The sequence below is a fragment of the Patagioenas fasciata genome, chromosome 1 (assembly GCF_037038585.1).
Source record: "Patagioenas fasciata isolate bPatFas1 chromosome 1, bPatFas1.hap1, whole genome shotgun sequence".
Classification (NCBI taxonomy): domain Eukaryota; kingdom Metazoa; phylum Chordata; class Aves; order Columbiformes; family Columbidae; genus Patagioenas; species Patagioenas fasciata.
In genome coordinates this window covers 106,449,614-106,462,731 of record NC_092520.1, presented here as the reverse complement: position 1 = coordinate 106,462,731, position 13,118 = coordinate 106,449,614, and the positions used below count along the sequence as shown (strand labels likewise).

Below are 13,118 nucleotides of genomic sequence, written 5' to 3'. Positions count from 1 at the left end.
GTGTTAATGATGGCCTTTGCTATTTTTAGCTAGCATTATAAAAAGCAGAGCAATGATGGACGCCACCTTTGTACCTCAGCTCCTTACTGGCAGCTGTATCCCTCATCCTTGTGGCTTTACCACTGCTGCATGAGTAGAAGATTCTCCCAAGCAGACAAGGAAAGCAGAGCAGCTCTGCATGGGACTGTGCCCACTGATTTAGCTGCAGAGCTGCCACTCATTTTGCCATGCTGCTATAGAGAAGCTAATTAGCCCCATTGAGAGTCAAGCTTTATTAGCCTGAGTGCACATTCGTTAACCTTGCCTTACCATCTGGGGACACAGCTAGACCAGTACAGGACCATGGGTCTTTGCACCAGGCGCCTGCACATCAACATGCTGCATGTTCTGAGTCTGTCCCTGATGCTGTGTGCTGCCCCAGTTCCCCCAGTGCAGTGGCCAGCTGGGGGAAATGGAGGGAGCACGATTCACTCTGCTCCCCATTTCTTTTCTACTATGCTCACCAGCAAGCATGGGAGAGAGCGTGCATAGCTCAGCAGAAACAGTGTTCTGCTCTATAGCTGATGCTCACCAGAACCATAACCATATACACTCCTATCACAATAGCAGTGCTAGTTCAAGTCTGAGCCTAAGCCTAGGCTTACACCCAGTAAACATTGTCACCATGTATTTTGCACTGACATTCCTGTTACTCCAACTGCAGCTTAGACCCAAAGTGCCAATGTTACTTAACACAAGCGAGACTTAGGACACCTGGTGACAGATCACGCTTTGAGGCAACTGGCCTGGAGCTTGCCTGTCTAAACCACCTGTAGTAGATGACATGTCCACGGGAAGGCACCAAAGGTACTCAAGAGTGCTGAGTTGCTCAGGGGCTGCAATAAACGGCTCTGGAGCAAATGTGAAAGTGACTGGACAGGGTATATGTGCATGAAGGTGAGGCTGGATGATGGCCCTACACTCCCACTTGCTCTACGCAGTGGAAAAAAAACTAATACTGATATTCTGAAGAGAAGAAACTGAGGGAGACAATTTGGTCAGGGCCACACAGAAATGCTGGGCCAGAAGGGGGAATCAAGACTGAGTTGAGTCCTTGCTTGGCTCTTGTAATACAAGGCCAGCCTTCCTGCTCTAGGCAACATTCTGGTTATTACTGAATATAGGAAACAATGCTGTGTATCATCTTTAGCAGAAATCGGTTTAGGCCTTGGTTCAGATAACCCAGGGCATTGGGAATGAGTTGCTTAAGCTTTTTGGCTGTGTCACATGAGCTTGCTTCACCTGCTGAGGATTTCTGGAGCCTGTTGCCTTTCTATACTGAAACAGCTACACCAACCAGGACCTGGCCACAGAATCCTCTCCACAGCACCTGAAACCTACAGGTCGGCTCATGGGCCGCCTTCTCCAGCTGCCCCTGGGCTGGAGTGAGCACATCTCAGCCGTGTCTCTAATAGGCACATGCTGTCTCTATGGCAATAAGAGACGGGAAGCGCCTGAGAACGATGCTGCAGAAAAGACTGTGGCACCAGGAGGAGACAGCAGAATATGCAGAAGCCTGGAGAGAAATGTTCTCTGCAGGCTTCAGAAAGTGATGTGGCAATAGGGTGACATAAGTGATCCAGAGGAGGATAGCAACACGTGTCTGTTTTCTTCAAGTTGAGCTTTTCTTCCACCCGATGTTTTCATTATCTTTTCTTTATAATGGATTAAATGCTAAATATGTGGTACTACAAAAAGTGATTACCACACGTCACCCAGCTCAATCTTTATCAGGCTCCTGTGAACTGGAAATGCAACATTTCCATGTCTCCAGTGCAGAACTGCACACCACGTTATGCACTTTGTTGTGGCGCGGGAAGGGATGTTATGAAATAACAAGTACTGTGTAAGAGTACTTTCAGATTATCTCTGTATTTCTGATGGGCTTTTCCCACTCTGGAAGAAGTTAAAAGGCATCACATTAGCATAAAAAACATATCTAACTAAAAAAATGCCTACTATTCAGTTTTATGAGTGATGGTTCAAGACAGTAAAGTAAAATCGTGTAATTCATTCTTCCGTAGTTACTGTTTGTTTTGATTTTAAGACTTCAGACAAGAACAACGAAATGGCCTTGTCAGGCTGAGCCTCTGTTAATGGCTACCTTTCAGTTCTCAGGTACTAGTGCCATCTTGCCTCATATACAGGAACAAGGGAAGTATGTTTGAAAACTTACATGTTTTAATTTCATGGGGATTTGACATGTCATTAGAGAAAGTGCCATAAAAGTCGCCAAGCTTTTGTTTCTGCTATAGACTAAACTATTGATAGTGATCAAGACAGTATGACAGGGATTATTAGCCATATTAATCTTTAGAATTCACATTCACAAATTAATTTTAATCCTACATGTACCTATTTGGTTTCAAAAAGCTACCAGGAACACAAAGGCCACTTTTATATTTAAATTCCTAAAAAGAAGCGATCTACAAAAGCCACTGCAGTTCAGCTCTCTAATTTCAGGAGGCAGATTAAGGAACAGTGCAAATTTTTACTTACACCAAATAAAGCAAGAATTAACACAGCATATATTTGCACACTTATCCACCTGTGCCGTATTCCTACTGTGTGCTCTTTCACAACCACCTATTCTTTACAAGTGGGGAGGAGTGAGGGAGAAAGTGGGAATGGTGAAATACTGGGATGAGAAAGAAGTATATAATCCTGAAGTCACTGGAAAAATCAATATACAGGTAATATATTCAAGTTCCATATGTGCTTATAAACAAAAGATCAAGACTTAGATACAGATCTGCATATGGTATATGGAACTTTTTCTGGCATGACTCCCTGAGAACATCTACTGCTGCCCTACTGCTGTGGTTTTCAAAACCCACATCTTTTCTAAAAGAGAAAATGTCTGCACCTAGCAGATTCTAACTTTGTGTGGGTGTGTAACCGACTTGGTTACCAAAGAAACTAGTTCATGTTCTATACCACTTAGAACTAATATTACTATTAGAATAAATAATTTGAAGGAGAGGAAGGGGGGGGGGAAGACAGCAAACCATGACTGCACTGCAGATTTGTAACAACCAATTAATGGCCAGAGAGAGAAATGCCATAGCCTCTGTCACAAAATTTTCAGTCCCCCTACACCAACCAAGCAAGCCTTTGCTCTCGATGCAAATATTTCAGAATCAAGCCTACACCGCTGTGTTCACGCACCACTGCACTGCCTACATGACGTGTTTTTTTTGAATAAGTGGAGGAAAGTTGCAGACATCTTAGTACTGTTGCCAAGACACTCTGACACTTGCTCAGAGACACTCGGCTGCTGCGGCTGCCGCTGCTGCTGCTCAGAAATGCTTTGACTTCCCACACTCCAGTGCCACACCAGGGCTGTCCCTGGCTGCCAACACCTTCGGTTTTGCTTCTCCATGGTATTGGATTTGCCCTTCTTCTCTGCGGAGGCATCTACCTGTGTCTGGAAGATGGGGAAAGCAAAGCAAAACAAACAAAAACCCAACACACAAAAAAAAATAGAGCCTGAACATTCCTTTCCAGTAGAAATATTGTATTGCTGCGTACTCGATATGCTGTCTGGGTACCACCCACACGCTTAATGCAGCCTCACACCAGCACCACGAGCTGCTTTCTCAGCCACGGCGCTGATTTTGACTTGTCTTCCCAAAACGGCACAAGACGCGGCACCGCCCGCCTCCGGGGCCGCTCCTGCTCCCCTGCCCAGCGGCAGGCAGCCCCGCAGAGCCCGGCAGTCCGCGCTCCGCGGGAGGAATTTCCACGCCCGGGAGTGCAAAGCCGGGGCCGAGAGCCAGAGCCCGGAGAAAGCCGCTCATGGCATCGGCCCGGGCCCCAGCCCCGACCCCCGCCCGGCACCGCGAAGCCCGCGGGAGCGCTGCGCCAACACCGCCGCCCCGTGGCCGCCGCCGCCCCGCCGTCCTCCGCGGCCTCCCCGGCCGGGCGGGAGCCGCAGGCGCCTTCCCTCCCCGCCACCTCCTTTTCGTGTCCCCACAAAGGGAAAGGCGCAGGGCTCCCCGCTGCCTGCGGGGAAGGCGGGCACGGCCCCGGCGGCCCCGAGCGGTGGGAGCCAGCGAGCTTCTTCAGAGGCTCTTTCCAAGAACGGGAGGTGAGAGGAAGCCACGGCATCGCAGTCAGCGTAAATGGAAGGCACTGTTTTCTTTACTAAAACTAATAGACCTTTTTTTCCCCCCAGGTGATCCTCTGTGTTTACAGCCTGTGGAGACTGATGCATCAGTGGTCTGGTGGCATCGTCAATGACCGCTAAAAGCAGCAGAGCCACACCAGTGGCAAATGGGAAGAAACAATGAAAATTTACCAAGAGACAGTGGAACTTAGCAATCATTCTCAACCCGAATTCCACCTGCTTGAAGGTTTTCCTTTCTCATTCCTTTTTTTTTTTTTTTTGTTTTCTCACATTTGTGAGCTTGATTGTGCCAGAGCCTGACCACTGTTCATATCCTGCTCCCTTTCCTCCTCTCTCAAGCTGCAGCCAGTTTCACCTCTGTCCAGGCCATTCCAAGCCACCCAGCTACAGGTCAGCGACCCCGGGGATTAGTGTCACTTATCTTGATTTTCTCTTTCACTCAGGGGATCTCCCAGACCTGACAAGAAGACACATACATTTCAGCAGCCAAGGCTGAGTTCACCCACCTCACTGCAGCTCTTTCCCGCTCAAGCCCTCTCCTCCCATACTTTCACCCAGATAAAATGGCGCTTCAGAGCTCTTCAAGTATCAGAATCCCCATACAATCAGACATAGAAATGAGAAGCAAGGGCAAAATCTCATTTGCAAGAGGGTGTACGTCTACGTAACTCATGAATCTTTTCTCTTGTTTTTCTCTTTGCTCTTCTTTTCCAGTCACAGTTTCCTTCCAGCACCTACAGCAAATGACGCAGGATCTGGCCTCCAGGGAACAGACTCATTCCTTGTGCAACTCTGGCTCCGTCCCTAATTGATCCTGGACACCTCAGAAGGAAGGGCTTCATTCTAAAAAAAGCTAATCTGTTACCATGTAAGTGAAATGTGTGTGCACACTGAGGCCAATTTAAGGTCATATTCGCATGTCAAGTCAGGTGTTGCTGAACGTTTCTGTCCTTGACTCTGTAACCTGAATGTTTTTTGTATATATATATATATATATATATATGTATATATATACATATATATATATATATGTATATAAATTCTGGAAGGGGTGGGGGAGGTGGTTTCAAAGCAAATGGCTTCCCCTCTCCCACATTAATTCCTGTGTGCAGTATCATCTCAGAGGACCCATTGACAGATCTGAACTCTTAATACACAGATTTTAGCCTCACAAACCGAGAGGGAAACTTTCCAAGGGAAGATGAAACACTCCCTTTATTGTGATTGTTGCTACTCTGGCAACAGAAGAGACCCAGGAATACAAAGAGAGGGGATGCATGGTGATGGTTACAGACACATCTCCCTCATTATTTTCCACTCCTGTAAGTAATGTGTTCCCCAAGCCTGCAATTCACTTTCTTCCTGTTACATCCCACCTGCTGGTCCCAGTTCCCCTCTGCACCATTATTCCCCATCAGCTTCCCGAGATTTCTGTATCTCCATGCAATTGTGTTCCTCTCCATTCCACCAGACTAATTCACCTTCCATGATATCAGAAAAGAATGCATTAAAAAAGAAATTAAAAAAAGAAAAAGGAAAACAATCTCTCTGAACTTAGCAGAATTGCCAGGGACCAGAGCAGCCCCTGGCTTCCAAAAAAAGCAATTGCAAAGCCCCAAACTGAGCATACTAAATACAGTGTGGTTTAAGAAGACATCTCTTAGGAACTATCTGAGAAGTATGTGCAAATAGTGACTTTTGAGATTATTATGATTTAGTGAATTTGGGGAGAATTTTACAGGAACAGCAAGAGGGGGCTCTAAGTACTACTGTGACATAAATATTACTGAATAATGAAATACTGGTTTTAGTCTTAGGAATAACATTTATCTCCCATGAACCAGAATATAAACTTGCAGCAGCCTTGAGGAAAAAAAATACTCTTAATGATTTCCTCAAATGTACAGTATATTTCACTGAAATATCAAACAATCTTTCCTCGTATGATATTCCCATGCAGTCAAAATAAAGTGTGTGCTTTTAGGTGCAAAGCCAAACTCATTTAGTATTATACACAAATCAGAATATACCCTGAATTCTGATCAGAGGCAAGCTGATGATTCATACTGCTATGGTGTGCACGTTCATATTTGCTAGGAAAGCCAGTGTACAGCTTGATAAGGGCTTTTGATCCAAAAATAGGCACATATGCGATTTTAAACATTTGCCTTAGAAAATTAGGTTTTGACATTCTGCTTTAATTGTGTGTCATCTAATGCTGATGGGCACTTACCCGAGTAGAACTCCAGCTCCTCGATTAAAATGTAACATAGCATGTTACATTTACAGTAGTAATATAATTCTGTATTCATGAGCAGAAAGCACTGTTTGGAGTGCAGCTTTCACAGAAAGCAAACCCAAAAACCCTCTGAAGATCAAATGTACGTTGTACAGTAGGATAATTCCCTCCTTCTGTTTTTATCTCAGGAACACCAGAAACAATTGGAAAACCAAGCCACTCCTATGAAAAGCATGCAAGAGAAAAAGAAACATGATGTTTTCTTGCTTTGAATACACACCTGCTTAAATATCTAATGCTTCTGAACTGAAAATGTACAACTTAAGAATAAGTGCTCTCTATCAAATGCTGCATGCATTCCACCTGCTCATAAAATGTACACCTGTGACTTACTGCAGTGGGTTTCTTCCAGCACTGTACATTCCGTGCTTTGTCATGAGAGATTTTTAGTGCTTAAAAATAAAGCCAGGCAGACTGTTGTCTCACCCTGAACATAGTCCTCAAAGAACTCTGCAGCTACTGTCCTGCATATTCTTTACATGACAACATGAGGAAAGCAAGTAACTGGACATTTTAAGGGCTATGCTATGGCTGTGCTAGGTTTTTAGTGATCACATGTAACATAAGGGATGTATGAATGGCAAATCCCCCGCACTGAAATAATGCAGCTGTTTTGTTTTGTTTGTTCATTTTGCTACTTAACAGTCCTAATTGGTCCTCTTCCACTGTTTTCTCCTGATTGTAGCCAGTCCCTGACTTCATTCATGGTTACTTACAGCAATGCAGGGGAAAGGCATGTTTGTGACAGGCAGAAAGGACAGCAGCAGCTCAAGGCACAGCAGAGAAACAGTGTGGAGGTGCATCCAAACTCATACCAAGCACATACCTGGCGCACTTGCCTTATATATGCTGAGAAAGCACTGGGGCAGGACTGTGACAATGGCCACTGGGATGCATATTTTTGTGGGAAGCTGAAAATGGGCTGGTTAAAGAGCAATTAAAACTGACTTCCCCTTTACTTTTCATTGTATTACTTGGCTCATTTTTACATTTAATGACAATTGATAAAACATAACAAAACATAACATTAAGAATGATCTTACAAATAAGGGTTCTCTGGTCTGGATACTCCATGTTGGTATGTCGTATTTTATTTCCTAAGTGGTGTTAAATTGTTGATTATGCTCATTCCACTCCCTCTGAGAGGCAGACAACCTTTCTTATCCCAGTTTTAAAGATGGAGAAACTGAGGCAAAGGGGGATTAACAGTGAACTGACCATGACCACACAGCAGTTGTAGGACCTCATCCTACAGCTTTCAGTTCTTGTTCCATCATCTGTGCAGCATCCTGTAAATGACACAAAACCTCTGTGGTTTTGTCCAAAACCTAGTCAATCCAATACCAGTTCATATAAACATTCTGAAAGACTGGAGAAAAATTGAGATGATTTTTTTTTTATGTCCTTTACTGAAGGTCTCTTGCTTTATAGCCAACTACACTGTCAATATGACTCAATATGCAATCTAGATGCAGGTGGAAGAACGTGACAGAGCAGTATGAAGACAATTCTGAGTCAGAGTGTGCTGTCCCAAAGCTGTAACTCTGTAATTTATATTTAGATAATTGTCTTTACTAACAGCTTTAGAGACACAAAGCCTAGCCAAAGGCTATAAAGGGGACGTAAGTCAGAATGTGAAGCAGTAGGGCAGTGGAGAATTAGGCTGATCAGCCTCGTCTATACAGTTTGGCTCGTGTGCCGGGGACCACCACCAAGCCCACGTTTTCTGTTCTTGTAGGTGAGCTATGGAGGAGCTGTCCTCTCTGCTTAGTAATAAGTGTGTCTCTGCATCTCCACATCACAGGCTGTTTTTCTTATACTTCATCAGATGTGGATGTGTAGCACGTAGCCTATCCTTTGGCTACATCCTAGAGTCACAAGAAATAGCGCTGGCTGACAGAGACCTCAAGGACACCTAGTCCATTTTTCTACTCCAAGGTGGGCTTAGCAATACTTACATCACACCTGACATATCTATCCAGCTTGCTTTTAAAATCCCTCAACACTGGAAAGCCTACACCCTTCCCAGGTGGCCCTAGTGCTCCACATTGCTATTAGAAAGATGTTACTGTTGGAAGGTTTTGCTAGTATCTGACTTAAATGTCCCTTTATTTCATTTAAGCCTGTCTATGTAAATATAGGTAGATAAAAGTATTTCCATATGTGCCATATGCATATATATAGTGTATGTGTGTGCATACACATGCATATGTGTATATATGTGTGCGTATGTATGCATTTACTCCTAAATTTGAAATCATATGCTAACCCATTTCAACAGCTCCATGTGTTTTCTTCTGCTTTCACTTGCAACTATCTTGTTTTGCCCAGTTTTCTATTAAGACACATAAAGAGGGGAAAGAAAAGAAAACAACAACAATTACAAAAAACACACACAAAAAAACCAACACATTAAAAACATTTACACTATTCTGTGAATTACAATCTGCCAAAATCCCAGCAACTCCAGACATATTTACTAAACTCCCAGTAATGCTTTATTTTGTACTTAAACTTGTTTATTTCTTAAACCAGTGCTTTAGCAAAGAACCCATACATTTTATAAATTTAACTGTGATAGTTAAATTACAAATTCCTATTTTTTTAAAACATTTGATCCACAAATTATACCTCTTTTTTCTTTTGCTCCCTTGAATCCTGAATGATATAATTGTTTTTCTAGTATCACTGGGGTTATTCTAATATGAACTTTATATTGTGTACACAGGGTAGCACCTCCACAGCTATGTTTCTTCTTTGGCTCACAGACTTTTTTCCAAGGAATATATTGTTAAAGTATGTCCTCTACTTATTTAGAAAAATTCACGATCTTGACAAAATTTGTGCATTTCCTGGTTTTTTAGGAAGCTGTATCATCCAGTTATCTGATACAACTGCATTCAGTTAACAGCCAGACTAGGACACCAGGCAGATTTATTGTGCTGTCTTGTCTGCTTGTTTTGTTTCTTAAAATGTAGTATGAAAGCTGTAAATTGGCTCGTCTGCTTATATTAGCTGTAACATTTCAGTACATCAGGACTATTTAGGCCGCATTTCAAAATAAGAACTTAATCCATCTTTCTGCAAGGAAGGACTTTTTTCAGGCCATTATTGTTTGTGGCAAAGGAAAGACCCTTCCCTAAGGCTAGTAGAAGTGTCAGCAGTCCCTGTTTTAAAATAAACAGGTGAGAAGCCATGATTACTAATCTGTTCAATCACAAATATCAGATGGCCTAGTCAAAAATATAGCCAGAGAGTGATGGTTCAAAGGCTTCAGCTTAAGAAGTAAATCTAGATCTGACATAACATGGGAGAACACTAATAAAAGCAGAGCTGTGTTTTTGTGTAGGCTATGCCAATATGCAAGGGAACAGAACCATCCTTCCCCTCTACTGAGTTTTCATACAAGCAGAGGAAAAAAAAGCGCAGGCTCCGTGTTACATTCCAGTTTGCTTTTTCAATCTGTTCATGTTAATGGTACAATCGGGGATTTCCAGTTTTTGTGTCATCACTGCCAGCAGCAGGCTAATGGAGCATCTCAGAGACAGACCACAGAACTGCAGTTCCAGCCACACAGGGCACTTCCCTCTTTTTATTACACTCTATGAAAGATAAGTCACACACGCTTGCTCTTAGCAGTCCTCATGAATCAGCAAAGAGCTGCTGAAGAGTGACCATCAGGGCACTCAGGAAAGAATCAGGTGCCAGCTGTCTAAGTATTCCTTGATAATTTACATTCCTTTTATATATCTCTCTATCCAATAAGAGGAACAGGCCAGATAGGAGCATTTACATATGTGCATTTTACAGGACAGGCAGCAAAAAGGAGATGTCATGCAAGAGCAGGAGGGAGGATTTCTTTCCTTTTAGCTGATGCAAAACAGTATTCCAGTTCCTAGGACTTCTCCCAAGATCTGCATTAGCAAGTCCAATTAGGGCGTGTATGTCCTGTCACGGGTGGCAGAACGTCAGGGCACTGGGGAGCGAAAAGCCAAAGTGTGTGCACAGCCATAGCCTTTATTCATCTTTACCTCTCTCTTCCATTCCGTTTGGTGAACACTAGGGGCTTACACATGCTGAAGGGAAAATTTCAACACAATTGATTTTGTCAGCAGCCTGTTTCAGGAGGTAAGGAATCAGCCATCTTGAATCCTGCAATGAAATCTGTGGACATGGATTGCAAAATGTGTGGCCATACCTTGGTAGAGTATTGCTTCACGATTTGTACATTGGGTTAAGAAGGCAGGCATTGTTCATGTAGCCCCATCCTTCATGCCCCAAAGGACTTGTTCTGAAAGAGATCACACATGCTAAAAATTCTGCTTTCTCTGATTGCAGAGTCTAGAAAATCACCTTAGTTTTGGGGTTCTCAGACTGTGATCATGCTGTTCATGCCCATGATGCTGCTTTCATTGGTGCCAGCCAAGAGAAGATAGGACTGAGGAGATAAGAGAAAAATTAACAGTTTCGTTTATTAAATACAAACTACTAACTTCACTGAGACCATCCTACAATTTCCCATGGCTGCTTCTAGAAAGTCCTTCTCAGCACAAGCAAATTGCCATCCTTGTGGGAGAAGTGCTGCACGTATCAGTGAAGAAATGGATGCTTTGGGGTAATCTTCCTACTGTGATGGGACTCAAGCTGGAAACAAAGAGATGGCCTCCTTCTGCTTCACTTTTCTGTTAACTGCAAATGGACAAAAGCTACAAGTCATGAGGTTCTCTCACCAATCAGCAATGGGAGATTAACTTTGCCGTTAACCTTGTCTGTGCCCTCACCAATTTAATTGGCATTGGCCCAGGTCCCAGACCTAAGGCCAAGAAATACAGAGCAGAGCTCGGTTGGGTGGGCTGGCTACATGTCGTTCTCATCCCTTGGAACAAAGCATAATGTTTTTGCACATCACCAGCCAGATTTTCAGCAGGCGTAAATGGGTGTAATGCAGAGAACTTTAGTGAAAAAGGTTTTGCATCCCTTAAGAATCTAGCCATTATTATTAAACTCTCCTTGAAATTTTTTTTTGTTCCCTTAAAAAAAAAAAAGTCTTTGTTACCCATCTCCTCACCATAGGTAACCTCATTCTCTCCAAGCTCCAGCTGGAACCTGCATCACACATTGCTCAGTGCTTTGTTGCAAAAATCATTCCTCATTTGCAGCACTAAATCCCCTGCATGCACTCCTAAAATATCTTCTCTGGTTCCTCATGCCTAACTAAACAATGCAAAATCCTGATTCTCCACATACCTCCCACAGCCATCCCAGCTGCTCCTGCCACCTTTCCTTTCCCCTTAGGCCCTCTTCACTCATCTGAAGTTACTTATCAGGAATCCCCTCCTCCAACACTTCTCTCAGCTTTTGGAAGTAGGAGGATGAGGTTATTTTAAATAAAAGCTTGTCCACTTCCTCCTCTCACATTAGTTTTAAAACTTGCTGTCATAACAAGATTCGAGCAGATGCATAGAGAGATGCTCATTTATGGATGTTCAAAGCATCCTGCTCATGCTTATGAAAGGCTAGAGCCCTGTTGCCTGGGCTGGGGGGTTCTCGACTCACCCAGGCCTTGATGACCCCAGGAAAGACAGCATGGACTCATGCTAAGCCACTGGACCTGTTTGGCCTTCAGAGCTCTTGAGCACAGGTTTTAGAATCAACAAATGTTTCACAGTGGACAGGTCTGCTCTTCAGAGCAGTCTCGAACCCTGTGCAGATGCTGTCTTTATGAGTCACATCTTCCCCATCTCCCTTTCACACTCTGTCCCCAAAAGCAGCTGCCCTGAGGCGTTTGCTTTGAAAGGACATAATCATATTGGCTTCCCCCTCATTATCCCTCTTCCCCGCATCTGCACCTCATTGTATGGTCATCTCTTCCCATCGTTCTCTTCTTAATTTAGTTTGGAAACTCTCTAGAGCAATAAGACATCATTATCTATTTTCTAAAGAGCCATTGAGAGCTGTAGCAGAGTAGCACGTATACATGACACAAATCCTGCCCTTCCAGCAGGTTAAGGCTTGGCAGGTTAATGCGGACAGCCCAGTACAAGTTAGCCGCAAGAGCTCCAGTTACTAGAGCTTTCCCCTACAGCAGAGGCAAGAGCTCAGCCACGCTTTGCTCCTCACAGAGTACTGTGGGAGGCCTCCAGCTGCTCCGCTCCTGACAACCATATCAACACAGAACCTATTTTGATGGCAGTTTTTGGAGTGCCAGAGCAGTGACGGACAGTAACAAGCTAATTTCACCATCTGCAGAATCAGGAGTACACAGAAGTCTTCCCCTCTGGTTTGGTAGCATACATGGGATGCTCGCAGTGTTGTAACATCACACTCAGCGTGGTTACAGCACAGACAGTTGAGCTGTGTTTCCAGCAGCACATGTCAAACTGCCTCACATCCCACTCCTATATGTCCCTCCCCTATGGGCAACCCCACAGGCAAAGGCAAGGCAATTCCCTGGGCCAAGGGGAGCCAGAATTTTGTGGGGGGAAAAAACCCATGATCTTTCCAACCTTTGGAAAGATGTCATTTCCACCATAGCTAACAGTGCAGTCTGATGCTGGTTACAGTAGGCAATAAAACAGACACTGGTCTGGGAAGACAGAGTAACATCCAGCAGAACTGCTAATACATCGGTTTCCCTATCTGCCCCCACAA

At 43.8% G+C, this 13,118-nt stretch overlaps 1 long non-coding RNA gene across 1 annotated transcript; it reads left to right on the top strand.

Moving 5' to 3' along the window:
- The first annotated feature begins 3,957 nt into the window (after nucleotides 1–3,957).
- On the top strand, nucleotides 3,958–7,934 carry LOC136113559 (uncharacterized). The gene is made up of 5 exons (XR_010653018.2): nucleotides 3,958–4,129; nucleotides 4,217–4,394; nucleotides 4,883–5,036; nucleotides 5,328–5,490; nucleotides 6,596–7,934. It is a non-coding gene; the product is annotated as an uncharacterized lncRNA (long non-coding RNA).
- Nucleotides 7,935–13,118: the final 5,184 nt, after the last annotated feature.